At 50.5% G+C, this 25,000-nt stretch overlaps 1 protein-coding gene across 9 annotated transcripts in view; it reads right to left on the reverse strand.

Annotated features, from left to right (window-relative positions):
* LOC122707548 (calmodulin-binding transcription activator 1) overlaps positions 1-25,000 on the reverse strand; it is a 659,030-nt gene that overhangs the window by 51,177 nt on the left and 582,853 nt on the right. The window contains exon 1 of one of the 9 annotated variants that reach the window (XM_043923118.1): positions 3,935-4,113. The exons of the other annotated variants lie outside the window; for them this stretch is intronic. The gene's annotated coding sequence lies outside the window, so the exon portion shown is untranslated. Of the gene's footprint in view, positions 1-3,934; positions 4,114-25,000 lie in introns of those variants that run through there. 9 annotated transcript variants of the gene reach the window in all.

The following is a 25,000-nucleotide window of genomic DNA, read 5'->3' on the forward strand; positions in this document are numbered from 1 at the left end:
TTCATGCTGAGTAGCTGCTGGGGGAAGGGGGAGGCGCTGGGGGGAACAGAGTGGGGGATCAGGTTTGGGGGGTGGGGAAGGTCAGAAGAAGGAAGGTAAAAAAAATAGACTGGTTCATTTTGGTAGTTGATAAATGTTCATTTAATACATTTGGAGGCACTTGTAACACAGAAAAGCCAGTCATTTGACTTCAGGGTAACCCACTTAGGCAGGGTAAAGCCCCTCACCGTGGCTTTCACGATCAGGAGCGCCAACGTCCTCAGGTGAGGGGTAACCCAGCAGGTTCCCAGGCACTTCCTAAATGTTCAAAGTGACTGATATTAACCTGCAATCTTTAATTGATTCAATGGACCTCGTTTAGACTTTTCTCACCAACAAAGTTCAGCAATGGCTGTCAGAACTTCCATGAAATATAAGAAAACGAATGGCATGTGAGGATGAGATGACTGGACAGCATCACCAACTCAATGGACATGAGTTTGAGCAAACTCTGGGAGATAGTGAAGCACAGGGGAGCCTGGCATGCTGCAGTCCATGAGGTCACAAAGAGTCAGATATGACAGAGCGACTGAACAACAAATGACAAGTGAGAGGTAATAAAGAGAAAATTAAGCCTGTGTCACTTCTACAATGGCCAGAGAGCTTAGAAGGCAGTACACGGCATGCCTCTAGAAGGTGTGGAAGACTTTATGGAAAGGAGATCCCTTCCTATCTTCATTAGTGTCCCCAACTCACTTCCCTGGACCCTTCTTTCCTTTGCCTACTCCCTCTTTATTTTACCTATTTTCACTACATAATATGTATCTCTGTAACCTCCCTTGTTGTTCAGTCACTAAGTCGTGTAAGCTCCCTTCAGTTCAGTTCAGTCGTTCAGTCATGTCCGACTCTTTGTGACCCCATGAATCGCAGCACGTAAGCTCCCTTAACCCTCTTTTTTTTTTAAAAAAAAGGTGAGGTGTATGCAAATAAACTACATCACATGTGGATGCCAAAAGCTTTCTGGCAAAGGAATATATAACTGCAATAAACACTCAAATATTCAGCTGAGGTAGTCCACGGTTGATATTTAACAATGAACACTTGGCACCACTCTGAGAGCCTTCTGTCTAAAAGATCGATGGGATACAAATACTAACCCACTTTAAGTCAGAGAGCAAACCCTTTTAAGTGTAAGAAGATATGGCAGCCACACAAAAACATTTGTGAAAGGGGTGGGGTAGTGGATACCGCTAAGGAAGAAGAAAGGACTTTCCGAAAACCACTGCACTGGCGGGAGAATGGTGGTAACTTTAACGGAATGGTCTTTATTGACCCTTCTGGGTGAAACCCAAAGTTGAGTCTTAAAGAAATATAAATATGAAAATAAAATATAAAAATAAAATTTCCCTTAAACATTTAAAACAGGCAGCCTACAAGCAGAGCTCTGCAATGTCAGAAGTTCACAACAGCGAGGCAGAAAACATCAGAAAAATTATGATGGTTTCCAAAGACAATTCTCGATAACTGAAAAGTACATTTCCGGCAGTGCCAGAATGTACAGGATCACAAGCCGAGCCGAGCACTGGAATTTTGGCCATCAATACATGCTTCACACCTTTCTCACAGGAAACTTTCAAGGTCAACTGATTCTTTAACGTCACCATCTTTCTCTGGTGAAGTAAAAAATTTTCAGTTCCACCCATTACCCAATGTTTTCTAGGACAGCCCAACATGAATGTCCTGCAATGGGGCCAGCTGCCGTAAGAGGCAGGAAGGCCCAGCAGAGCCCTCCACAGAAGACTGAAGAAAATAATAAGGGATCTCTACATGTTTACCACAAAAGCACAAGAGTTAGTAAGAATCCTTAAGTGATACGATGTTGTTATTAACTACTGCACTAAATACTGAGCTTCCACTTGGGTTATTTGGAACATAATTAGGATGCCTGGGTCCAGGTCCCTTAGGAATTCGAGGCAGTCCTCTGCTTGTTTTCACCTAGCTGAATTAATTTGGGAAATGCATACCCTGTAAGCAAATGTTGTTTCTAGAACATTAAACATCGTTGTATTCCTGAAATCTAAAACTAAGAAAAAGAGAAACATAAGTTTATTTGCTGGAGAAGGGAATGGCAACCCACTCCAGTATTCTTGCCTGGAGAATCCCATGGACAGAGGAGCCTGGCGGGCTACAGTCCATGGGCTCACAAAGAGTCGGACACGACTGAGTGACTAACACACACACACAAGCTTCTTTGCTATCATCTGATTTGGGTCTTAAAATAAGAAATATCTTTCTATAAACAAACACCATGAAAAGTGATACTGCTTAATATATTTCTTTTAATCAGGTTCTCAAGCAATAGTTTGTATGACACAGATTCTGTACAGAAACTCTGAAAAGCTCCTTCAGACCGCGAAAGAAAAGGACTCCTTTACATGAACCAGCCATTTTATTATGTGTGATAAAACTTTGGCCCCACTGGTGGAAGAAATACAATGCATTCAAGCAAACAAACAGACGAGGCACTTCATATCTGAAAGCTCTTCTGTTTATTGCATCTGTTTTGCCAATTAGGTACTTCAGATTTACCAACAGTAATCATAATAAGAAACGGTGCACAAAATACAAAACGGGCTTTAAAGCTGCCATCGTTCCCTGGTGAAGCCACTAATTGAGAAGATAATTTGCAAGGGTATTATGTTTTCAGATATTTGATGCCTGCACAAATCTAAAGATTGAAAAACGGCCCCAAACGTTTGAAAACCACCAGGGCCGCCTCTGACATTGTGCAAATACCAAGGCGACCAAAGCAGGAGAGATCTTATAAATGCAAGAAGGTTACGCTGAGCCTGGCTGGTGGAAGACAGGGTCAAGGAACCTCTCCCGTCCTTGGTCTGCAAGTAAGCAAAGCTCTCAGGAAGTTCTTCCAAATCTTTGGGTTCTGAACTCAACCAACTTTCCCCGCCGTGTTCTACGCACAGATTAATAAAACGTTCATTCACTCCATTGGCCTGCTAGCAAAAGGCAGCCTCCAACCGCCGGATCCGCAGAAGCACTGGGGGCGAGAGCCAGGCGGTACTGCCCCTCTCCCCGCTCCCGGTCGCGGGAGCGAGCACTCCATCCGAAAAGCCCGCCGCCCAGACGCGATTCGCAAACAAAAACCAGCCGGCGGCCCACGGGCGCTCGCGCCCGCGCTCCCCCGACGCGGCCACTCCCCGCACGCGCGTCGCCAGGCCGCCACTCACCCAAACACTCCCACTGGCTCGCGCGCACACTTGTGTCCGCACACCCACGCCCGCGCCCCCCACCTCCCCGCCACACGTGCGCGCTCTCCCGGACTCGTCCCTCCCTCATCCCCACGCGCCCCCACGAACACGCGTGGGCCCACCCCACCCAGACACACTCGGTAAACACGCCGGGACCCACGCGCACTCACGCGTCAAAACACACCAGGCCCCTGCGCTCTCTCCATCAGCTCGCGCGCCCCCTCCACCCTCCCACTCACTCCGTAAACACCCGTGTTTGCACCCCCGCCCCGCAAACATGCGCACGCCCTCCCCCTTGCTCCATCCACACACGCCCCGCATGCTCATCCAAACACCCCCTCCCGCACGCTCGCCCCGTAAACACTCTCGCTGGCCCCCACGCGCACCCGCCGTCCAAACACACTCCTCCCTCCCGTGAACACGCGCGCCCCTCCCACGCCCTTCCCCCGCGCCTCCACAAGCGCGCGTGTCCTCGCACCCGCTCCTCCGACACGCTCCCTCCCCCCAACTCCGCGTAAACACGCGCGCCCCCGCCGCGAGCACGGGTGCTCCCCACGCCCCGGGCGCGCGCGCGCGCCCGCCCCCGGCCCCGCCCCCGCGCGCCGGGCCGCCCCGCGCGCCCCCGTCGGCCGCCGCCCTCGCCCCGCACGCGCCAGGCCGACTCTCCCCTCGACCGCACGCACACTCACTCGGACTTGGTAAGCACGGCCAACGCTCCGTCGGGCTGGCGCCGAGCCGCCTCTGTCTTCCTCCTCCCGCGCGGCCCCGCCCGGCCCGGCCCGACAGCCCAGCCCTGCCCCGACCCGCTCAGCTCCACACGCCGCAGCTGGAACGACTCGGGCTCCGGGTACCGTTGTCTCCCCGCCACAGCCCGAGTGCACCGCCCGGGCCAATGGCGGGGCGCGGCGGTGAGCTCACCGGCCTCGGCCCCGCCCTGCTGGCCGCGAGGGCCAATCGAAGAGCGCCACGTCACCCGGAGCCGGGCAGAGGCAGGTGTGGGGCGCGGAGCCGCTCGGCGCGGGGACTGCGCCGGAACTGCGCCCGAGCCGCGCGGCGCCGCGCTGGACGGCGGCGGGCCCGGCCCGGAGGGTGCGGGCGGAGCGCGGCCCCGCGGCTCCAGGCGCGCCACGACTCTTCGCGAAGCCGCCGGGCACCCCCAGCCCAGGTTCCAGGAGACCCGCCAGCCGAGTGGCCGAGGTCCACTCGAGGGCAGGGACGACTCCGAGCCCGACGGCCGCTCCCGCTGCCCCGGGCCCACGGCCACGGGGGCCCGTGCCGCGCAGCGGGGGCGCTAGGGCTGCGTGTTCCCTGCTCACCGAGCCGCCCTGCACCCGGCCGCCGACTCCGGGCCCCGGGGCGCCGTCGGGTCCGCCCGGAAGCCCCGCACCCAGTGGCCTTGCGTGCCCGGGCTCCCAGCGCATCCCCGGCGCACCCTGCGGCGGCGGCGTCTGCAATGCAGCCCCGGGAGGAGCCGGCGCTGCGCCGCGAGCAGGGGAGCGCGGAGGGCTGGGCGCGAAGGAGGGGCGCGGCCGACGGCTGCGGACGCGGGACGGCGCTCAGGAGGCCTCCGGGACACTGGGCGGGTCCCCGAGCCGCAGTGCAGAGGGGCTCGGGTCGTCGACCAGGGCGGGGCCAGTGCAGGACGGCTCCCGTGGGAGTTCAGGAGCATCCGAGACGCCCATTTCGGTGGCGCAGTGCCCGACCTCCTTAGCTGGAGTTCCAGGGCCTCCGCCCATCCCTCGACTCTAACCCTGGTGTCCAAAAGTTCTGGCTTCGGCTTTCTCACTTGGATACTTCTGCATAATATCCTCTCGCTTCCCGCCTCAAGCCCAAGTCACACCTCTCAGTCAAGATTCACGTTTCCAAGCAGCCTTCCCAGGCATCTCAGATGGATAGCACCACCCCTTCTGCTTTCATTTAAGTTAACCCCACCCACGGCCTTGCACAGAGAAAGTGCTTGACCCACGCAGGTTTATGATGAGCCCATCTTCTCCTTTTTTCTTCATATTCTTAATTATCTTAAAAACTGGTTATGTCTCCTCTCTGCCATCTGGGTTAAAAAGAGTCGCAAAAGATGGGGGCGGAGTCTGTTTTTTCAGAGCCTACCCAAACACACACGAAAACAACCAGAGAAAATTGCACAACCCTCGAGACTGTGTGGGCTTCCCTGGTGGATCAGCGGAAAAGAATCTGCCAGCCAATGCAGGAGATCTGTGTTCGATCCCTGGGTCGGGAAGATCTCTGGAGAAGGAGATGGCAACCCGCTCCAGTATTCTTGCCTGGAGAATCCCAGGGACAAAGAAGCCTAGTGGGCTACTGTCCATGGAGTCCCAAAGAGTCGGAGACGACTTAGTGACTAAACAGCAGCAAAAACACACACAAAAACAGCCAGAGAATTTTGCACAACCCTCAAGACTATACTGCCAAAACAGAGTTCTCCTTTAGGGACCAAGCCAGGACATCTTTTGGGGGGTGGGTGGGATGGCTCCATCCTGTGCCACGCCTCTGAACCAGGAATGCTAGCAAGTGGATTATGGCCTCACTCTTGGGGGCTGACCACTGACTAAACCCCAGCGGGTGCCTCACCTCCCCGGCAAACTCAGAACACTCTTGAGCACTCACAGTCCTGCTCCAACAAGTCCTTCATACTGCTATCCCATACTTCCTCACCTGCCCCCTACTGTCACCACACTGGACCCCTGTACTTCTCAACTGTGCTTATGCACATTCTCCCCTTTATCTGCTAGGTGCATTCTTATCCATTAAGGCCTGACTCAGATCCCCCGGCTGCTCTCCACACAGCAGCCCCAGGATCATTGTTATGCATCAGTATTTCAGCACAGGGTGAGCAGGTTCTATTTGTTTCCAGGGGAGGCAATGTAAGGGTAGTAGCTGGGGACAGTGTTAGTTAGATTTTCCTGCTTGCTAACTGTGCCTTCCTATCTGCGGGTGAGAATTAGATGAGCTGGTAGATGTAAGATACTTATATCAGTGCCTGGCACTTGAGGTATACTTATTAAAAGTTAGCTCTCTCGATGCTATTAGAACATCTTGGGGTGGTGGATAGTGACTGGAAGGAGAGGGGGCTTCTGAGTTTCTGGCTACTCCAGGGGGTCTTCCTGATAATAAGTATTTTTAAAAGTTAGTTATTACTAGCTAAGAAAGAGACACTGCTAATCTCCTTGACAACAGGAATGGAATCTCAGCTTATCCTGGCACCTTGCACAGCATCATGCATACTGGAAGGACCCTGCTAATAGGTGTTGAATTGCTCTGAGTGAACTGGGAGCAACAGAGCCAGCTGGGGAGGTGGGATCACAAGGGGCAACACCTGCCTTTATACTTGACAGTGCAGGGAACTCAGGATGTTGGGTCCAGGTTCAGCTACCTGGACACCAACTAAAGAGAACGCCTCTAGTCTTTTCTATCTTTCATGTGGGGAAGTTGGTTTTTACTTCCCGCCCTCCTTGGATTTGCTTTTAAAAAGATGGAAGTTCAGCTCTGGTTCAGACCTGGCCATCCCCACTGCCTGCCATGACCCTTCACCCTTCCTGCAGCAGCCCGTGTCCACTTGGCATGAAAGAAATGTTATCCAAGTACCCATGTATCCAAGTATCTATGGCTGTGGATGCTTCAGGACATTGGCTGTGCCCTGGTGTCAGAGTCAGGGACAGCAGCCTGGAGCTCTCTTTCAGGCAGCCCGAGGTGACATTTCTACACTAGGAAAGTCCTCTTACTTTCCTCTGCTGGGGCCACCCACTTCCTGGAAGATCTCCCCCTCTCCTTCCCCTCTAAATCTCTGTCTCAGGGTAGAGGTCACCAGAGCAAGTGTCCTCCATGGGCCCCTGCCTGGAAGGCAGGCAGAGCTGGGAGGTGGGGAGTAGGGTGAGCTGGATGCTTCCAGAGCAAGCTAGGAGCTTGGGCAGCATACTGCATCCAAGTACCCACAGGGTATTCATGTTCCTCTGTTCCAGGTTAGGAAATGACAGGGTAAGACAGGCCTGCGCTTCAAACAAATTCTTCCACTCGGTTTTTATGGGGCTTACCTGAGTTTACCTGGAGTAAACCTGGAGTTTACCTGAGTCGGTTTTTTAAATAGTGAAGAAGAAATCTTTGCTCAGTGATCAGTTCACTTGGCAGCATCCAGACCAATGCGGTTGTTGCATCTTAACACATTATATTTTTGCTTCAGTATTCTTTCTTTTTTAACATTTTATTGACCAGGGGCTTTTTACAGAAATTAACACCTGTGACCGATGATTTGTTATGTAAGTGAATATTGAAATGTCTCTGGTCAATAATGTCCAAGTAACAAAAGATTTATTAACATGTCTCTGGTCAATAAGTTGTTTAAGCAGAAACCTAACCTCTGCTGAGGGTTTCAGGAGGAACCAAAGGGGAACTTGCTGCTGCAGCTGAGGATAAAGGGAACTACAGTTTGTTGGGTGCCTGACATCTACCTGCTATTACACTACTCACTCACATACACTGCTGCTGTTTCTCCTGCAAGTTGGATATTGTCCAGAGAGGGGGAAATGAGACTGCAAGGAGTTAGATAACTTGCCTAAAGTCATATCGATGGTAAGCAGGAGATCTGGGTTTCAAGTTTCAAACCTGCACTCATCCTGCCCCTCTGATGGTTCTCCCAAGTACCTGAAAACTCCCGCCATCATTTAGATTCCTGTTAAGAAAGCAGTCTGGGAAAGTTCTAAGAACCAGGACCTGTTCATGACATTCTTTTCTTCAGCCCTGGCAGCTGTGAGAGCTTGTTTATGTCAAGAGGTAAACTACTGGGTCAGGTACCCGAGTGACCAGGGTGATTGGGGCTCTTCTTACCAATTGGCATTGAATTTGAGCATGAGAGAGAAATAAATCACTTTACCTTGGGTTGTCTGTTACTGCAGCATAACCTCACCTCTCCTATCACATAAGAAATCAAATATGTTTCTGTACATATCAACTTCTAATAAAAATAATCAAATAGGTGTCTTTCCAAAATAAGTGACCACTTAAAAATAAGTACAAGATGCATAATCAGTGCATCTTTAAGGCCTTAAGAAATAAAAAAGTATTTTTAGAAACCATGGGCAAGAGTGACAAAATAATTCAATGAAGAAAGAAAGCCCTGTATGTCTTTTCAACAAATAGGTCTGGGGCAACTGGATGTCCCCATATAAAAGAATGAAGTTGGGCTCCTACCTCACCCCATATGTAAAAATCAACTCAAAATGGATCAAAGAGTTACATGTAAGGACAAAACTACAAAATTCTCAGAAGAAAATGTAGAGGTAAATCTCCCAGTCTTTTGAATTTGGCAATGGCTTCTCAGCTATGGCATCATATGCCTGGACAACCAAAGATAAATCAATAAATAAATTGGGCTTCATAAAAATTAAAAACATTTGTGCTTCAAAAGACACCATCACGAAGGTGAAAAAAATAAACTGAAAAGACAATTCACTGAATGGGGAAAATATTTGTAAATCATATATGTGATAAGGAAATTCTATATAAAATATAAAAAGAGTTCTTACAACTCAAGAATAAAAAGAAAGCCTAATTTTTTTAAAAAATGGGCAAAGGATCTGAATAGATATTTCTCCAAAGGAGAAAAACAAATGGCTAGGTGAAAGAAGCCAGAACTGACACCTGCTCCAACAAGGATGGACCTTGAAGACACTATGCTGAGTTGAAAGAAGCCAGTTCAAATGATATGACTCTAGAATAGGGAGGTTTATAGAAATTTGGAAGTAGATGAATAGTTGCCTTAAGCAGTGGGGAGGGTGGGGGCGTGGGGGAAGGAGCCTAGGGGCAGTGGGACAGGACTGTTATGAGTAAAGGGGTTTCTTTTTGGAGGAATGAATGATTTCAAAAATTGAGTAGTGGTAATGACTGTACAACCCAATGAATAGTCTAAAACTTTGAATCGTACACCTTAAGTGGGTGAATTATACAGTATGTTAATTATATCTCAGCAGAGCCAATTCATTGGGAAAGACCCTGATGCTGGAAAGATTGAGGGCAAGAGGAGAAGGGAGCAGCAGAGGATGAGATGGTTGGATGTCATCAGTGACTCAATGGACATGAGTTTGAGCAAACTCTGGCAGATAGTGAAGGATAGGGAAGTCTGGCGTGCTGCAGTCTATGGGGTTGCAAAGAGTTGGATATAACTTAGTGACTGAACAACAAAGAGTTGTAAAACACAAACACAATAAAAGGAAGAGAAAAAGAATGAAGCATAAAAAGAATCAATGGATTAACTTTAGAAGAGAAGACCAAGTGATGGAAAAAGGAAAACTGAGGTCAGGAGGGTCTGATGGCTGACCGTTGGTCAGTGGGTCCCCTCCTGCTCACCGAGTCCCCATATCCAGCCCTCAGTGGGATATGGTGGTGACGGAGAATGTGGATAGAGAGGCTGGGCCAGGTGACTGCTCAGTGAGGAGACAAAGCAGACACAGGAGAGGCGCTTAACACCATGAGGAAGACCCCCCCCCAGGGGCCTCCGAGGAGGACCTCAGAAGAGGGTTCATTTCTAATTGTGCTTCTGAAGGATTGTGGAAAGACCAGGGGTGAGTACATCCAGTTCCCACTTGCTTTGACTGCCTCCTAGACAGCTAGGGATCCTAGAGAGAACTGTGTCCTGAACTTGGGGTTCCTCCTGGAGAAGTCCCTTATAGACCAGGGTTCTCCATCAAATGGTTGAGTGATTCAGAGGTGAAGGCGGGCTTTCAGAGAACAGTAAACACTTCAGCTGAGTTGCCAGTGTCCTGGTCAGGCCCCTGAACCTTCCATAGGAGGGAGGCGCTGGGGTGGGGGAAGGCAGCCTGGATTCTGGTTCCTGCCTAACCACTAAGTACCTGTGTGCCAAGCTCCTTACTCTTCCTGTGCCTCAGTTTCCTCTTCTGCAAAATGAGATCTAAAGCCATGCAGATGGGGTCCTGGCAGGTCCAGCAGAACCTGACAGAGCAAGGGCCCCTGAGCTTCGACCGCAGGGACTATTGGATTTGAAATGACCAGTCCCGTGAATGCAGCTGCTTGTGTGCGCCCAGGCAGCCCACAGCATGGAGGGCACTGACGCAAGCATGCTTGCTGTTTTGAGCCACTCAGCTTTGCGGTCGTTAGTTACACAGCATTAGATTACTGTAGGGGACAGTTGTAGGAGAGAAGATGTTTGCTACCTGGGCAAACCATGCTGCCACGATCGGTATTAGCCCAGGAAGGCTGTCAGCGCTAATCTAGAAGGAGGAAGACGTTCATTAGCCATCAGCCTAGGAGCTTGGAAGTCTCTCTTAAGGACTGTGATGCAGGAAGAGACTCCAAAGAAGTTGGGTGAAAGAAACCACCTTCACGCATTCTCCTTGGTGGCTTATACAGGCCCATCCATAGTTATATATGGATAATATATAATCCCTCTCCACCCAGCCCCAGGATGATACATGTGCCAGACGATAAACAGAATGGCTAGTCTCCTATCAGAGTGGGGGGCATGCAGAGATGTGCTCAGCGGTATAGTCAAAAAATGGATAATCCGATGTACACTCAGGAAGTGATAACATGCAGTGATAAAGCACCCATTCAGTGGGCTTTACTATGTGCAGCCCTGAGCTGTGTGACATAGAACAAGTCACCTGGAGAGATTCAGCTTCCTTGTCAGGAAAATGGGGATGAAACATCTCTTGGAAGCAGGGAGAGGATGAAATTGGATAATGAATGTAAAGTGGGAGCCCAGGGACAGGACACCCAGTGTGGGCTTCGGGATGAGGACCAAGGCCAGGACTGGGACTGTGATGGTCTTCATGATATGCTCCAGGGTCTTTTGTTGTGGCAGATTCTTTCCCACCACAGTTTACTACCTCTGTTATTAAAACGAGCTGGAGTGCACAGTTGGTGTGTGAGGGTGACTGGCCTGAAAGCCTAAGGCACAGCTAAGAGTCACACACAGATGGAGGAGAGGGACCTCTAACCAAATCCTATTTTGTAGTCATTTAGGAAGAAGTGAGGCAAGAGGACCCAGACCCCTTAACCCACGCCAGCGAGGCTCATGGTTCCACCCAGGCCTTCTACCTCACCAAGGTCCCATGTGCTCTAGGTCTCTGGGTGAAATGGTCCTCATGGACAAGGAGGTGCAGCCTCCATGGACAGAGAGTGAAGACAGCTCAATGAGCAGGTGCCACCTGGGGAGGGGAGAGACCTGGTTCTTCCTCTTGAGATGGGAACTGCCATCACCACCATCATCATCACTATCATCATCACCACCATCACCATCACCACCACCATCATCATCAAGATAATATTTACTGGGTACCAACTCCATTCTTTACACATGTTAATTCCTTTCATCCTCACACCAAGTTTGTACAGTGGGTGTTCTTATTACCACAGTTTTACAGAGGAAGAAACTGAGGCACAACGGGTTGAGTAACTTGCCCTGGACTGTGCACTAGTGAGCAGCAGAGGCCCCGAGCTTCCACACTCCAGAGCTGGAGCTCTCTGCTTGGCCTCACATGGAAACTAGAGAAACAGCTTCCATGACAGTACAAGCAGGTGAAGGGCCCCTCTTTGACCGAAGGATAGGCTTGGCGGCTTGGCTGGCAGGGCCACTGCCCCTTCCTCCCCCAGCTCACTTCCTGAAGCTGCACTTGTTAACACCACCCTTTGGTGCCAGGAGTCTGGATGGCACACAGCAGACACACTCAAGGAGACAGGGTCATGTCTGGCCTGAGGACCCTCTAAGCAGGGCCAGCCAGGCCAGTCTGTGCCTGGGCTTTATTTTAATCCAGAACCCTAAAACCCCTAGAAGACAGAGTAGCCAAGTGGTGAGTGCTCAACGCAGGAGGCAGAAGGGCTGGGCAGGGTTTCCAGCTCTGACACTTTGGAAAGGCTCTCTTCTCTAAGCTTCAGTGTCTTAATCTATAAAACAGGGATGATTACAGGAGCTGCATCCCAGGGTAAGCTCGAAGCCTGGTGCCCAAAAGGTGTTAGCTCCTTGTTGTAGCTAAACAACAGGGCAAGGTGACTTGACTAGTCCATATCTTGGCCAAGGGAGCCATAAAACTCAAGCACAAGCCAGCAAAACTCCAGCTGAAGCCCCTGGCCTGGGGGTCTGAGTGTCAGGCCCTCCATGGGGTCTCAGAGGGCAGGCCTGGGGCCTTGGCAAAGCTCTCATGGCAGGGATGAAATCCTCTTCATGCAGGATATCTCAATTTTGGAGAATGGCTCTTTCACGGGCTGAGTGGTGTCTTCCCCCTCCCCCTCCCCCCACCAAATCCATGGATTGAAGCCCTGATTCTCAGGACTTCAGATTGCTACTGTAGGGTTTGGAATCAGGGCCTTTAAAAAAGTGATTAGATGAAAATGAGGCTGTTAGGGTGAAGCCTAACCCAAAGTGACTGTGTCTTTACACAAAGAGGAAATCTGGACACCCAAAGAGACAGCAGGGGTGAGCACACTGAGAAAGGCCATGTGAGGATACAGCAAGACGAAGTCATATAGCAAGATACGGAGAGAGGACTCAAGAGGAACCAAACCTGCTCACACCTTGACCTCAAATTTCTAGCCTGCAGAACTGTGAAAAAATAAATGTCTGTTATTTCAGCTGTTAGGTCTGTGGTACTTTGTCACCGGGCAGTAACAAAGACAAACTGACTAAGACCATCTTTGTCTTCTAAGTTCAGCTCCTCACCTATCCATGCATCTCTTTACCTGGCTGAGGGATTATAGACCTTCAAGTGCAGAATTCTATGGGAATGAGATGGTTAGATAGCATCACCAACTCAATGGACGTGAATTTGAGTAGACACCAGAAGATAGTGAAGGATAGGGGAGCCTGGCGGGCTCCAGCCCTTGGGGCTGCAAAGAGTCTGACATGACTTAGTGACTGAACAACACAACCATGTTCAAGGCCACCCTTGCCAAGTCAGGTTCCAACCCCACCCCCAGTGGATCTTTCCAGGGAGGATCTTGGGAAGTTCCAGGCTTCGGGGTCTCGAGAGCATCACAGGCACTTTCCAGGCTGCAGATGGCCTCTCTGCCATGCACCCTACTGCCCAGTGGAGTCACAATGAAGAACACGTATGTCAGGACTTCCCTGGTGGGTCAGTGATTAATTAACAGTCTGGCTTGCAGTGCAGGAGACACAGGTTCGATCCCTGGTCAGGGAAGTAAGATCCCACATTCCTTAGGGCAACTGAGCCTGTCCTGCAATGAAAGATCCAGCATAATGCAACAAAGATCCTGTATGTCACAACTAAGACCCAACACAGCCAAATGATAAATAAATATTTTTAAAAAGAAGAATAGGAGTGTTTACCCAAAAGGCACACTCAAAATACATTTATTAAAACTGCTGTGTTGTACTTTTTTTTTGATGAACAAGATACTATTCATTTTTTTTAAATGTGATAATCTGATTAAAGAGAAATGAGCATATTCTCTTGAAGGTGACAACAGAGTCAAAAGACTGGGTGTCTACACTGAAGACCACTTTGAAATCACCATCCTGACAACTGCTGTGACCAAACCCTGAAACTTCGGCATCAGTGGTAACAGGAGCTGGGAAGTCCCCCGTTTAGAGAAGCAACAAGCAGCTTCCTACAAATAACAGATCATTACCGAGGTCACTAGTGGAGGCTTGTCAAATCATGTTCTGTGTTACCGAAAAGAAGAAAAGGCTATCAAAAGGGAAAGCACAATGAGAGGTGGGTGCATTTTAAGCTACAACAATCTTGGAGAAGCAGAGCTGACACAGTGAACTCAGGAAGTTTTAGACACCTTAGGTGCTAAACGTTGCTGCTGAGAAAAACAAAAACAGCGGCCAAGGAAAAGCACAGATGTGTTACACACACATGTGTTGCCCCCCCCCGACCCCCCAGGCTGGTCTCTCTTTGACACCCTGGTTGGTTCCTCACAGTGTGGCCATGACCCCACGCAGGCCTGCACCTCACCAGCTTCTGGACCATTGATGCTGAGTCAGCAGCCCCTGGTTTGGCCCTGCTGCCCATGGGCCTGAGAAGTACCATCCACATCAAAGTGAAATCCCCTGGGATGCTTTCCTGAGAAATGCAGCCCCACCCAAAGATCCTCCACGCTTTAACTGGCTTTCAAGTAACTTAATGTCAGGGCCTTTGAACAGATATAAAACGAGCCCCTCTTCACCTTCTTACTGGGAATCAAACCTGAGGATGCTGGGGAAGAAATGATGTCTGTGAGCGCAATCAGAGGACCTGGAGGTTCACATGTCCTGCTGCATGACTGCTCTCTGCTCTGAGTTTTCTATTTTCCTGCCACTTTTCCAAAAAAGTGAAGTGAAAATGTTAGTCGTTCAGTTGTGTCCGACTCTTTGCAACCCTATGGACTGCCCCGCCAGGCTCCTCGATCCGTGGAATTCTCCGGGTAAGAATGCTGGAGTGGACAGCCATTTCCTTCTCCAGGGGACCTTCCTGACCCAAAGACTGAATCCAGGTCTGCATTGCAGGCAGATTCTTGACCATCTGAGCCACCAGGAAAGCCTCGTGAGAAATGCACCAGCCATCTCCAAGTTCCAGGGCACTGGGGGCTTTGAATGCACCAGGCCCAACCTCATAGGGCCATGTCTATAGCATTTCTGGGAAGGCCCTGCTCAGAGTGTCCCTGGCTTTAGCTTATTTCCCAGGGGCCCTGGCCAGGCCTCTGATGTCATAATAAACATCATCAAGCTTATAAAATTAGAGCATCAATGCATTTTTTATGTCTTGGAATCTCACTGAATTGTTAACATCATAGAGAACGGCTGAACGCTGCATCCATGTCTTCCTTTTCTCTTAACGGTGAATTATTGAGCAGGGATGATCTTTGCCCAGGCCCCCACCCCAGCTCTGAGATTCCTGTCTACACTCAGGTTGTCAGATCCATTTGCAAGGTCAGATCCATTTCTGTCAGTGTTGGGGGAGGAAAGGAGCATTGTTGGAGGAGGGGGCACTGGTGAGGGGGCTCCCAGCCCCCAGTACGGGAGAGGGAGATGGGGAGAGCGTAGAGGAGGGAGTTGACTGGGCAGCAGCTCCAAATGGAGCCGCTCATAACCCTTCAGCAGCAAATGGAGCCACCAGAACACTTTAGTGAGGAGAGAACAGTGCTGGAGCGGGGGGTGGGGGTTGCTGTCTGCAGAATGGAGACGGGTTGAAGGTTCATTTACAGAGCATCACGGGCCATGGCACAGGTGAGTAATTTAAGGAGGTAATTGAGATAATATGTCAGAATAATAACCTTAGCTGTCAAAGGCTCTTAAAATTTCTCATTTGATTTCACATTTAAGTGGATGGATCTGCAGTCTAGTGAATTTCACATCCCTGCCCAGGAAATCTTGAGCTTTGCACAGTATTCTCTGCAGAAGACAAAGTAGTCGCCCAAACCATTTTTCATAATAAAATGTGTTCTTTGGGCCGAAAGACTTGCTGAGTGCTACACAAGATCTGCATGTGGGCGACACTTTAAAAACAACAGCAAAAACCATGGCAGACACACAGCATTTCTCCTCTCAACAAGAACAGCAGAAAGGAATTGGTCTGCTGGGGTGAGGAGCAGGGGAGACAGGCAAGAACCAGGTAGGGGCAGAGGAGGGGAGGTGCAGTTCTGCACAGTAGAGATTTTAACCTTGACTGAAGAGAAGACTGGCTTTTTTTTTGTCCTTGCCTTCTGGGAGGTGAGCTCCATGCCCTTGGAACGCCACATCAGCTGGGAGTGGCTTAGTTTGCCTGAGTCACTGGATAGTCCTATAATATGATTTAAGGTAAGAGCTAGTTATACTGGATAGTTGTGGGGTTGGGGCTGGCCAGGCTAGAAGGATCAACTATGTGATTTAGGGTAAAAGCTTTCAGTCACATGGTATCAACCAACTCAGGAGAGACTGGAGACTCAAGCTGAGATCAGCCACATGGGCAGTTGCTCACACCTGTGTAACTGTTCTTCAGTCACTCAGTCATGTCTGACTCTTTGCAACCCCATGGCCTGCAGCACACCCAGCTTCCCTGTCCTTCCCTGTCTCCCACAGTTTGCTCAAACTCATGTCCATTGAGCCGATGATGCCATCTAACCATCTCATCCTCTGTTGCCCCCTTTTCCTCCTGTCTTCAATCTTTCCCAGCATCGGTATTTTCCAGTGATGTTCTTTGCATCAGTGGCCAAAGTATTGGAGCTTTGTGATGGAGCTCCAATACTATGTGATGGAGCCCCAATAAAAACTCTGGACACCAAGACCCAGGGGAGCTTCCCTGATTGGTGATTCTCCATGAACACTGTCATACGTTGATCCAGGGACATTAATGCTGACTATGACTCCATGGGAGAAGACAGGGGAAGCTGGATGTTTGGTGCCCTCTTGGACCCCACCCTGCACACTTCTTCTCGTGGCTCATTTCCATCTGGGTCCTCTTAATGGAATTAACTGTAACTATGAGTATAACTTGGAGAAGGCAATGGCAACCCACTCCAGTCCTCTTGCCTGGAAAATCCCATGGACAGAGGAGCCTGGTGGGCTGCAGTCTGTGGGGTCGCTAGAAGTCGGACACGACTGAGTGACTTCACTTTCCCTTTTCACTTTCATGCATTGGAGAAGGAAATGGCAACCCACTCCAGTGTTCTTGCCTGGAGAATCCCAGAGATGGCAGAGCCTGGTGGGCTGCCATCTATGGGGTCGCACAGAGTCAGACACGACTGAAGCGACTTGGCAGCAGCAGCAGCATGAGTATAACTTCAGCTTCTTCGGCATCAATGGTTGGGACATAGACTTGGATTACTGTGATATTGAGTGGTTTGCCTTGGAAACAAATTGAGATCATTCTGACATTTTTGAGATTGTACCCAAGTATTTCAGATTCTTTGCATTTCGGATTCTTTTGTTGACTATGAGGACTACTCCATTTCTTCTAAGAGATTCTTGCCTACAGCAGTAGATATAATGGTCATCTGAATTAAAATCACCCATTCCAGTCCATTTAAGTTCACTGATTCCTAAAATGTCAGTGTTCACTCTTGCCATCTGTTGACCACTTCCAATTTACCTTGATCCAGATTCCTATGCAATATTGTTCTTTAGAGCATCAGAGTTTACTTTCACCACCAGACACACCCACAACTGTCGTTTCTGCTTTGGCCCAGCTTCTTCATTCTTTCTGGAGCTATTTCATCAATCTTCCACAATATCGTATTGCACACCTACTGACCTGGGGGGGCTTGTGAATATAACAGCTTTCAGGAGCTCTATGAGTCCTGTCAATGATTAAAACCAAGCATGGATTGTGAGTTGACCAACTCTTTGCACATTCTTTCTACCTATGAAGGGCATTTCTATGAACAAACATCGTTTTCATGGTCAGCCCCTGTCAAGTGCATTCTCTTCCTGATGGAACACAGAGGGACTCCCAGACCCTTGTACATGCTCACCTAATACTCAGAACCTGCCCCTATGGGGCATTCATCACACCAACTGTCCTGTCTGGCTTGCCTCATGTCCTGGGCCATGCCCTCCTGGAAGCAGGGGCATGCCCAGTTGACCCATAAGGCCCTGAATCCAGGAGAGTGCCCTTCAGATGGCTGGGACTCAGCAGGTACCAGTGACAATGGGCAGGTGTACAGGTTGCCTTCTGCCAAAACTGCTTCTTCCAATGTGGTTTATGACCTGGTTGAGGGGTGAGGTGCCTACCTAAGAAAGTGGGGCCATAAGTGCCAGAGGAGGTGGGTGTTATGAGGCCTCAACAGGAGCTTGAACATGCTCCAACATGAACATGAAGCTATTGGCATGGGGCCTCACTGGAACGGCTGTCACTATCATACCAGAGCATTTTGGTGTGCTGAATTCCATGGGAATGAGTGTGGATAGGCAGGTTTTCATGGCCCCCAACTCTGCTACCCACCTACCAACTCATTCATTCACTCATTCATTCACTGACAAGGCTAAGGTGGGGCTGAGTCAGACAATGAGGAAGTCACAAGGGGTCAGATGAGGCTCTCCTCCAGACCCCAGAACTGTGACACACCATGTGATGACTTGCCAGGGACCTGTTGGGAAGTCCCATCCTCTCTGAGGTCCAGAGGGGAGCTGGGTCTGAGTAGCTCGGGGAGGAAATTTACTTTTTCTCTTTTCCAACTCCAGGGAGCTGAGCAGTGAATTCTCCATTCTCACTAAGTGGCCCCATAAAAGCTCTGAAGGCAGCCTCAAGGACACATTTAATAAAGGTCAAGCATCTGCATTCTTGTCTCAGTTTTTTTGCCTGAAGCTTGCCCAGTGATGGAGAGACCCAAAAGGGGTTGATGGTGCCTGGTCAGTTGATGGTACCTGCCACAACTGCTTTTGACATCAGGGGCCATGCAGCCTAAAGCTTCAGTCAGTCAGCAATGAGGACAATGGTCACAAAGACATCACTGGCTGTCCACCGACCCATCTATCCATCCACCTGCCCATCCATCCATCCATCTGTCCACCCATCCATTCACTCATCCATCCACTCACCCATCCATCCATTCACTCATCCATCTATCCATCTATCCCTTGAAGAAATACTTATTGAGCAGGTACTGTGTTCATGGCCTCTTGGGGCAAGCTTATAATTAAGATAAAAACCCTTGGCCTTAGGACTCAGCTAGATTCTCCCCTTTGTCAATTTCATCCACACCCCTTGACCCACTTCTTTCCATGCTACCTCCATGCAGACATGTCACAGACATCCCTTGCCCACATGCTTCTCTGAGCTATGGATCCTAAGTCCACTTACTTGCTATTGACTTCTCCCATGGAGAAGGCCCTGCAAACTCAGCCCAACTCATGACAGGTCTTCCTCCAGGGTGAATAACATGGAGCCCCCTTACCTAACCAATCTATAAGTCCTACTGATGCTACCTCCTGAATCACTCTTGACTGCCCCCTTCTTTCCAGAACCACCAAATCCAGCATCATCTCAAACCTGGAGGATTCACTGGTCTACCCTCACCTGCTCTGGCCCTCCTTCAATCCATTCTCCATCCAACAGCCAACAGCACTTTTCAAAATGCAAACTTGGTCATGTCTCTGCCCCTCCAACCCTCCCTGGCTTTCCTCTCCTTGGGGATAAAGCCAGTACTTCTCATCCTGGCTGGTACCTGGGGGTCCCTCTAACCTGTCTGGTCTGATCCCCACTCCCTCTCCACCTCCACAGCCCTCACATGCTTCCTACAAAGCTCCTTCCCACCACAGGGCTGTCTGTTCCCTGAGCTTTTCCCTCCCTCTTCATGGAGTTAATTTCTGTCCCTCCCTCAGATCTCAGTTCAAGGGTGACTTCTTCAAGAAGTCCCCCCACCCACACACATCTCCTCTTAACCCTCCATCACAAATTCCCCACAGACTTGCTTGCGCACAGGCTTGGTGGTCAGTTCTGACTTTTTTCATCACAGGGACCTCATCTACTCTTGTTCAACCATTCCGTTGTTCCGATTCCAGCCCTGGCCCAGTATCTGGCATCCAGTGGGGGGTTCCAGCACCAGTTAGTGAATAAATGATAACAAAAAAAGAATTGCTAGGGGAGGAATTTACAAACGGTAGTGGGAAAGCCAAATAAAAAGAAGGCGTCCTGAGTGGCGGGGAGGGGGGGAAGGGGAGGGCAAGTCAGCCTGCAGAGCAGACAGGCCTTAGAGTAGAAATTTTCAATAGAGCCAGAGTTCTTTAAAGTGACCACAGGGGAAAAAACCCTGAGGGGCCAGAAGGAAGAGCATGTGTGAAGGCCCAGAAGTGAGAAACAGTACAGTATGTTTGGGGAAGTCTGGGTATTTTGGTAGAGAAGAGGGGAGAGCCTTGTGTAGGGGCAGAGGTGGGAGAGCGGAAGATGAGGCAAGAAAGACAGGCTGAAGTCAGCTTAGGAAGGGTGCTGGGGTCAGATTGACCCTGACCTTCCCAGGTGGCCACGCCCCTCCCCACAGGTGCTGCTGGCAGCCCTGCCTCCGTCTCTGACTCGTCATGCGACACTGGGCTACAGTCACCAGTTTTCAGGTCTTTCCCTTCCAGGGGACAGCACCTTGCACCACGCCTGGCACACAGCAGGTGCCTGGCAATCTTTTCTGAGAACATCAGTGAGATGCAGCATGGATGGGTGTGGTGGTGGAGAAAGTGGCAGCAGGAATGGAGTCCTCCCAATGGGGAGGCTCCAGCCCCAGGGATGTGATGCTCAAGGCCTGCAATATAAAAATGGCAAAGAAACGGAAAATGGGAGGAGGAAGCCCTGTGGGTTTTAAAGGTCTTCACTTACAAACTTCTTGGCTTGGTAGAGAGGGGATCATGGGGAAGAAAGAAGCAGGAACAAAGGATGTTTCTAGCTTTGCAGGCCTCTGGCAGATGCAGCACAATTACAGCAGGAAGAAGAGGCCAGAGGAAGACTCCCATTGTGATGAGGTCAAGAGCAGATGGGTGGGTTGAGAGCCACGTATATGCACTGCTATATTTAAAACAGATAACCAAGAAGGATCTACTGTACAGCTCAGGGAACTCTGCTCAATGTTATGTGGCAGCCTGGATGGGAGGGGAGTTTGGGGGAGAATGGATACTTGTATATGTATGGCTGAGTCCCTTTGCTTTTGTTGTGCACCTGAAACTATCACAACATTATTAATCGACTGAGTGTATGCTAAGTTGCTTCAGTCATGTCCAAGTCTGCGACTCCGTGGACTGTAGCCCACCAGGCTCCTCTGTCCATGGGATTCTCCATGCAAGAATACTAGCGTGGGTTGCCATTTCCTTCTCCAGGGGATCTTCCTGACCCAGGGATGGAATCCAGGTCTCTTATGTCTGCTACATTGGTAGGTGAGTTCTTTACCACTAGCACCACCTGGGAAGCCCCATAACTGGCTCTACTCCAATACAAAATAAAGTTAAAAAAATAAAAAATAAAAGGAGGGTTGATCCAAAAAAAAAAAGAGCAGATGGATGGGGTCAAACCACCTGTGTATGATTCTTTCTGCATCACGTGCTCACTGCATGTCTAAGTCCCCATCTATATGATGGGGACTTTGTTGTTTTGTTCTTTAGTGACTAAGTTATGTCCATCTCTTTGTGACCCAATGGACAGTAGCCCGCCAGGTTCCTCAGTCCGTGGGATTCTCCAGGCAAGAATACTGGAGTGGGTTGCCATTTCCTTCTCCAGGGAAACTTCATAGGTCGTTGGGAAGTCTGAGTGAGTTAGTACACGTAAACGCTTCATGGATAAGGCCTGGCAGTTGGTGGCACATGGATGTCAGCTACAGTAACCCCTGGCTGGATGTCAGCTACCATAACCCCTGGCTGGACAGCTCTGTGCCAAGAGGCAGGTTTTGCTAAAAGAGATAATCACGTGGCTCAGAGGTCTGTCAGTTCTCCTTCACGTCTCAAAACCCAGGGATGCAGCTTTGGTGCCTCTGGTGTGACACAAGACATCAGCAGCACCACCAAATGGGGTGAGGACCCATCTCAGACCCGGACAGGAGAAAGGACACTCGGGAGCCCTGAGAGGAACTTGGAGTTCCTCTGCCGGTGGAACTGGCCCAGGGCCTTGGCCAGCTGGTTTCTCACCTGCCCTGTATCGCAGCTCCTGGAGTCTGAGTCTGGCTGTGGGATGGAGAAGGGGAAGTGGGTGGGGGAAGCCAGGCCCACTGATCTAGAGTCAGGAGGATGTCTGTCCTGATTCAACAGTGATTTGTGGCCAATCACTGCTCTTCTGCAGGCCCAGATTCCTTCCACGAGGATGAGGAGGTTGGAGGATGTGACAGCTGCTTATTTCAAGTTCTGTCTCTCGAAGATTCTGTTTTTGGTGTGTCCACTCTGCCACGGATTTTTAAAAATCTCTCCCCTTATTAAATACAGAACATCTGACACATGCCTGCCTATCCCTTTTTTCCCCTCAAACAAGGACTTTGAGTTCACGAGTGGAGCATGTTGGCAATGGAGAAAGCTGGTCTCCAGCCTGTCAGACTATTCTGAAAGTCCTGTTTTCACAGAGGCAGGAGACAAGGTCTGTCACTGGGCTGCTTGGAAGGGATCAGAAACGTGTATTTTTAGGAGTTTTTAAAAAGAGAAGCCTTACATGGGGCCCCAGCCAGAGGCCATTTTGCCTTTTCAGTCCTGTGAGGAGCTGGAAGGCTCGTGGGGGAGGCTGGGGTCTCATCTCACTCAGCTCCTGGACTCCAGGACCTGGCTTCCTCCCAGAGGCCGCACCAGCACCCACTCCACACCCAGCCCCTTCTCTTTGCTGACGGATGCTGTCCTGGGCCGCCCCATCTCAGGACCCTGGTTCCTACTGCTGAGTCAGCAGATCAGCACCTCTAGTCTTTCCCAGGGAGGTTCATTCTGGGAGCCGGATCCCAGGAAAGGCCAAGGAAGCCTGAAAAACCCTGGCCCGAACTGGCCATATCCCCAGGCCTGCTGGTCTTTCTGGGATCCCAGCTTTACCAAGAGGTCTTTCTTTGAGTTTAGGCCCTCTGGAGGAGAGCTGACCCATGTCCAAATGATGTGGTTTGATAACAGGAGCCTGATGTAATGGATTTAGGAGTGAGGGTATTGCTGCCTGAGCAGGCCTGAGGGGCAGCCATTGGGCCCACCTACAGGATTCCTGCATTCCAGCCACAAGTGATGGGGGCAAAGAGGCGTCTCCACCGGGTCTGACATCCACACGCCAGTTGGACATGAGTCTCATTCTGTTCCTGCCTTGGGATTTGCCTCCATTCCCACACCCCAGTGGAGAGTGACTGGGAGGGAGTCAGTCCCTGGGACTCGAGCAGGTGTGCATGCCTCCCTGAGTCCGGAAGACATCCCCAGGGACCACAGACCTGTGTGCTGGTTTGCTGGGCCAACACCAGAGGGCCAGACAGGAAAGGCAGGGCCCAGGGTCTTTTCTCTTGCAGCACGAGGAGGGTAGAGGCACAAGGTCTCCTGGGCCAGGTTTTTCCTGTCCTGTCCCAGCCTGGGAAAGGCCAGGGCTCCGAGCTCAGAGACAGGCTCTGGGAGTTTTCAGCCACTTTTCTGGGTTCTGTAAACTCAAGGAGCTCCCTCCTGCCTTGGGGTCTTTCTGTATGTGGTTTGCTCAGCCTGGAATACCCTGCTCCCCTACTCCTGGCATTGACAGGCTTCCACTTCTCTTTTCTTGAAACACCCTCTTCTCCTGGTCTCCCTATGGTCACATGCTCCCTGTTTTCCTCCTGCCTTGCTGGGTGCTTCTTTTCAGCCCCTTTGCTAGCAGCTTTTCCACTTGACATCCAATTACTGCAGGATGGACTTCCTTGGATGTCCACTGGTTAAGACTCCTCACTTCCAATACAGGGGAGTGGGTTCGATCTCTGGTTAGGGAATTAGATCCCAAATGCCTAGCAGCAAAAAAAAAAAAAAAAAGAAAAAGAATACTGGGGGTGCCCATGTTTGGCCCTATGCCCTCTCTTGTCCTTTATCTGCCCTCCTTCATGGCCAACCACACCCAGACCCAGGCTTCCCTTGTGACTCAGCTGGTAAAGAATCTGCCTGCAATGTGGGAGACCTGGGTTCAATGCCTGGGTTGGGAAGATCCCCTGGAGAAGGGAAAGGCTACCCACTCCAGTATTCTGGCCGGAGAATTCCACGGACTGTATAGTCCATGGGGTTGCAAAGAGTCGAACACAGCTGAGCAACTTTCACTGCCTGCACCCAGACCTATGACTTTAAACTCTGTTGCTGAGCAGATGACATCTAAAGTTTATCTCCATTCTGGACCCTTCCCTGGCCTGCAGACTTTCAAACCCAATGGTTTGCCTGGTGACTCTAACAGCCTGTCAAACATAACATGACCAAAACCTGCTCGAGAGTCCCCTCTCTCCCACTTCACTGCTTCTGCAAACTCCTCCAGCTCAGGAAGTGATTCCCTGAGTCCCCAACCCCTGTTGTTTAAGCTCCAAATCTAGGCAACACACATCCTTCTCCTTCTCATCCTCTATGTTCAAATCATCAGCAGGGTCCTTGGCTCTACCCTCAAAATATCTCCAAACTGTGTTTCCTGTGACTTACCATCCAGCCTTACTGGCACCACCCTTATCCCTCGCCTGCGTAGATGCAGAGCATCTGGGGTGGATTCCCTGTGGGTGGAGTCACAATTCATGCTCCAGACGACAGCTGGGGGCAGCAGGGATCCTGAAAACAGAACTGAGTGTGTCCCCTCACCTGCTTATAACTCCCCTACCCCACCCCGCTGTCCTCAGGATAAAGCCCCAGCTCCCTGCCTTGGCTGGTGGCCGCCCCTCTCCCAGGCCGGGTCCCTTCTCCTTCTGCTGTGCCTCCCCTTACTCTGCTTAAAAGCACAGCCCCCTCAAGTCCCCCAGCTCACCAGGTGACTTTGTTCCTGTGGTTCCCTCTACCTGGGATGTCCTTTCCAGGATCTCAGCCTAGCTGGCTCCTTCCTGTCACAGCATCCTCCCAGAGGGGCCTCTGCTGGCTCCTAACCTCAAGCAGCCACCCTGGCCGCCCTCTACCAGGCGGCCACCCGTTGTAAGTGCTCTGACATTTCCTCTGTGTGTGTTCATTATCTTTCTCCCTCCTCTAAATGTGAACTCCAGGAAAAGAAAGGGCCCCTGGAGTCCGAGCAGTGCCTGGCAAGGCAAGAACGAATGACCTTTGTGGAAGGAGGCAAGATGAGAGGCCAGAAGCCTGATTAGGATGTGCAAGAATATTTGGGGCTGAGTCAAGGTGCTGCTGGGCTTCCTAGGTAGCTCAGTGGTAGAGAATCTCCCTGCCAATGCAGGAGATGCAGGTTTGATCCTTGGGTCAG

This window comes from Cervus elaphus, chromosome 14 (assembly GCF_910594005.1).
Source record: "Cervus elaphus chromosome 14, mCerEla1.1, whole genome shotgun sequence".
In the NCBI taxonomy this organism is placed as follows: Eukaryota; Metazoa; Chordata; class Mammalia; order Artiodactyla; family Cervidae; genus Cervus; species Cervus elaphus.